Raw genomic sequence first — 3,999 nt, forward strand, 5'->3', positions numbered from 1 at the left:
TATGGTCCATTGAAAAATATTTGGATAGCAAGGAATCCACCTGGTTTTGCATTCATAGAATATGAAGACCCACGTGATGCAGAAGATGCAGTCCGTGGTTTAGATGGAACGTAAGACATTTAAAATTACATAATATTGATCTATAATTTATTTTAATAAATATGCTGATAACTAAGATTTATTTAAAATTAACTATTAATATAATTTAAGATACCCAATATAATAGTGCCCAATTGCATAAAAAGAAAACAATTTATTAAATGGTTTGCTAAAATGTAATAGAACATGGGTCACTAAATCATGTTTACTCACTATTGATTTTGATTTTGCAACCTGGCATAAATGTATTAACAATGAATAATATCAGTTATCACGACTACTTAACATAATACATGTAATATAGTCCCATCAACCATCGTGATCACTGACTTGCTCGGACAATTTAAATCAATTAGGTACATCCTTTGATCTGCTATATGAAACCACCTTAGGTCTCTGAGTAACCTAACCCAACCTTTCACGAGACCTACTGAAGTTGAGGAATATTTTTAATTTAAATTGTTTGAGAAATTGAGAAACCATAGCGGGTCTATATGTCCTGTGTTTGTAGTCCCGAAAAACAGAATAGCACCTAAAATTATAAATGTATTAATGATGAATAATATCAGTTATCCCTGTCAGATAATCCTATGTTGATAACATTAATTTTATCTGAAATTAATTGTAATTGGTAGTTGTTTAAAACATTATTTTAAATGTATTTATGATGAATAATATCAGTTATCCCTGTCAGACATTCTTATGTTGATAACATTAATTTTATCTGAAATTAATTGTAAGTGGTAGTTGTTTAAAACATTATTTTAAATGTATTTATGATGAATAATATCAGTTATCCCTGTCAGACATTTTTATGCTGATAACATTAATTTTATCTGAAATCAATTGTAAGTGGTAGTTGTTTAAAACATTATTTTAAATGTATATATGATGAATAATATCAGTTATCCCTGTCAGACATTCTTATGTTGATAACATTAATTTTATCTGAAATTAATTGTAAGTGGTAGTTGTTTAAAACATTATTTTAAATGTATTTATGATGAATAATATCAGTTATCCCTGTCAGACATTTTTATGCTGATAACATTAATTTTATCTGAAATCAATTGTAAGTGGTAGTTGTTTAAAACATTATTTTAAATGTATATATGATGAATAATATCAGTTATCCCTGTCAGACATTTTTATGTTGATAGCATTAATTTTATCTGAAATTAATTGTAAGTGGTAGTTGTTTAAAACATTATTTTAAATGTATTTATGATGAATAATATCAGTTATCCCTGTCAGACATTTTTATGTTGATAGCATTAATTTTATCTGAAATTAATTGTAAGTGGTAGTTGTTTAAAACATTATTTTAAATGTATTTATGATGAATAATATCAGTTATCCCTGTCAGACATTTTTATGCTGATAACATTAATTTTATCTGAAATTAATTGTAAGCTGTAATTATTTAAAATATAATTTTGAGTGTATTTATGATGAATAATATCAGTTATCCCTGTCGGAAATTTTTATGTTGATAACATTAATTTTATCTGAAATCAATTGTAAGTGGTAGTTGTTTAAAACATTATTTTAAATGTATATATGATGAATAATATCAGTTATCCCTGTCAGACATTCTTATGTTGATAACATTAATTTTGTCTGAAATTAATTGTAATTGGTAGTTGTTTAAAACATTATTTTAAATGTATTTATGATGAATAATATCAGTTATCCCTGTCAGACATTCTTATGTTGATAACATTAATTTTATCTGAAATTAATTGTAATTGGTAGTTGTTTAAAACATTATTTTAAATGTATTTATGATGAATAATATCAGTTATCCCTGTCAGACATTTTTATGTTGATAACATTAATTTTATCTGAAAGTAATTGTCAGTGGTAGTTGCTTAGATCCTATACTATTTATGAAGTCATGACCGTCTGACCTGTATAAGTTATACAAGTTATAACTTGAAGCACATATAGAGAATGAGCCTGATTAATATGTTTGATGTGCACGTCCAAGAGGTGGACTGTCCCATATTTTTTCTGTTGGTGGCTAAATGATGTATTTTCGTATAACATATAAATTCATATACATAAATAAGAACCATTGCTTTTCGCACATCCAAAGTTCTCTTTACACATTTTTACATCAAGCATCTCATTTAAAGACTATTAGTTGATATGTGCTTTAAGTTATTGGGAAATGGGTCCACTCATAGTATATGATCCAAGAGTATATAGTTGCTTAAAATTTAATTTAAACTGAATTTATGATGAATAATATCAGTTATCCCTGTCAGACATTTTTATGTTGATACCTTCAATTTGATCTGAAGTAAATAGTATCTAGTAGCTGCTTAAAATTAATTTTATGTTTTTTTATGATGAATAATATCAGTTATCCCTGTCAGACATTTTTATGTTGATAACATTCATTTTATCTGAAATTAATTGTAAGCTGTAATTGTTTAAAATATAATTTAAGTGTATTTATGATGAATAATATCAGTTATCCCTGTCAGACATTTTTATGTTGAAAACTTGTAGTTTATCTGAAATTAATTGTAAGCTGTAATTGTTTAAAATATTATTTTAAGTGTATTTATGATGAATAATATCAGTTATCCCTGTCAGACATTTTTATGTTGATAACATTAATTTTATCTGAAATTAATTGTAAGCTGTAATTGTTTAAAATATAATTTTAAGTGTATTTATGATGAATAATATCAGTTAACCCTGTCAGACATTTTTATGTTGAAAACTTGTAGTTTATCTGAAATAATTTGGTAAGAAGTTGTTATTTATTTATGTATCCTAAAACTTATAACGATGAATATTTTTAATAATGATTGATGTTAAAATTTAATCATTTTCATAGTTGAAAATAATTATTTTTAGGATCGTGTGTCTAGAATAAATGTCTAGAATCTTGGCTGCATTAGAGGTGGGTGCGAAATTAATAAGTTTTAAATATTGTACAAATTGTGCCAGGCTGAATAAAATATTTTGGGTGTAGAGTATAAAATTATGTGTTCCAATTTGATCTGTGTAAAGTTATTTATCTTGTTGTAGTAATGTATAGTATGTTTATCATATGGATTCCCTACTTATTTTGATGTAGCAATTCACACTGATATATTCACAGTTTGGCCATAAATAAATATAAAAGGTTGTAGATTTCATCTGGTCAAACATTGGTGCAAAATATCCAATTTAGAATTAAGTGGTAATTATAAAAAAAATCATTAAAACAACCAGACAATAAATGATTGTAAATGATGACAATTATTTTAAACATTAAATAATTAAATTTATGAAAAAACACAAAAGTGAAATAAAACATTTTCAACCACACCCTTAATAGCTAAATGTTAAAAGGATGTCAACGTACTATTTGTTTTCTCTCTGGCCCCCACGCAACAGATAAAACGCATTTATGCAGAATCATTTTTTCTACTTTTTCATGTAATCTTAGTGTAAAATCACTAATTACAAAAATGATAGAGGATAATACTTTTGAGGAAATGACGTATTAATGTGTATATAGTTTGAATCTGGGACCCATCTTTAAAATAGTATGTGTCAATGATCTTAGGGATAAGTTTTGCTTATTTTGCTATATAAAGTGACATTTTATTATAACCTATTATAGCAGACAGCAGCAGTGTATCTTATTATCATTGGTTAGGGAAGCTAACGAATAAGGGAGGCTTTTAAGGACTAAGCCCCCCCCCCAAAATGTCCATACCGACCCCCTAAACATTTCTTAAATTTTGTTTTAAGGCATATTCAATATTGTCAAAGTAAGGCTTTGCCCCACCAAATATCCAATGCTATTTGGGCCTTTGCTTATTATATATCTCATATTTTACTATATTATGTATAAAATGATATTTTTTAGTTATATCTTATCTAAGATAAAACATT

General features: G+C 26.4%; 5 non-coding genes across 5 annotated transcripts; all 5 read left to right on the plus strand.

Annotated features, from left to right (window-relative positions):
• Positions 1 to 643: 643 nt before the first annotated feature.
• Positions 644 to 722, plus strand: LOC115034604. Its single transcript, XR_003839943.1, has one exon. It is a non-coding gene; the product is annotated as a small nucleolar RNA R38 (small nucleolar RNA).
• Positions 723 to 755: 33 nt separating this feature from the next.
• Positions 756 to 834, plus strand: LOC115034605. The gene has a single exon (XR_003839944.1). It is a non-coding gene; the product is annotated as a small nucleolar RNA R38 (small nucleolar RNA).
• A 593-nt stretch (positions 835 to 1,427) lies between these two features.
• Positions 1,428 to 1,506, plus strand: LOC115034608. The gene has a single exon (XR_003839947.1). It is a non-coding gene; the product is annotated as a small nucleolar RNA R38 (small nucleolar RNA).
• A 257-nt stretch (positions 1,507 to 1,763) lies between these two features.
• Positions 1,764 to 1,842, plus strand: LOC115034606. Its single transcript, XR_003839945.1, has one exon. It is a non-coding gene; the product is annotated as a small nucleolar RNA R38 (small nucleolar RNA).
• A 711-nt stretch (positions 1,843 to 2,553) lies between these two features.
• On the plus strand, positions 2,554 to 2,632 carry LOC115034607. Its single transcript, XR_003839946.1, has one exon. It is a non-coding gene; the product is annotated as a small nucleolar RNA R38 (small nucleolar RNA).
• The last annotated feature ends 1,367 nt before the right edge of the window (positions 2,633 to 3,999 follow it).

The sequence above is a fragment of the Acyrthosiphon pisum genome, unplaced genomic scaffold (genome assembly GCF_005508785.2).
Source record: "Acyrthosiphon pisum isolate AL4f unplaced genomic scaffold, pea_aphid_22Mar2018_4r6ur Scaffold_1559;HRSCAF=2049, whole genome shotgun sequence".
NCBI lineage: Eukaryota > Metazoa > Arthropoda > Insecta > Hemiptera > Aphididae > Acyrthosiphon > Acyrthosiphon pisum.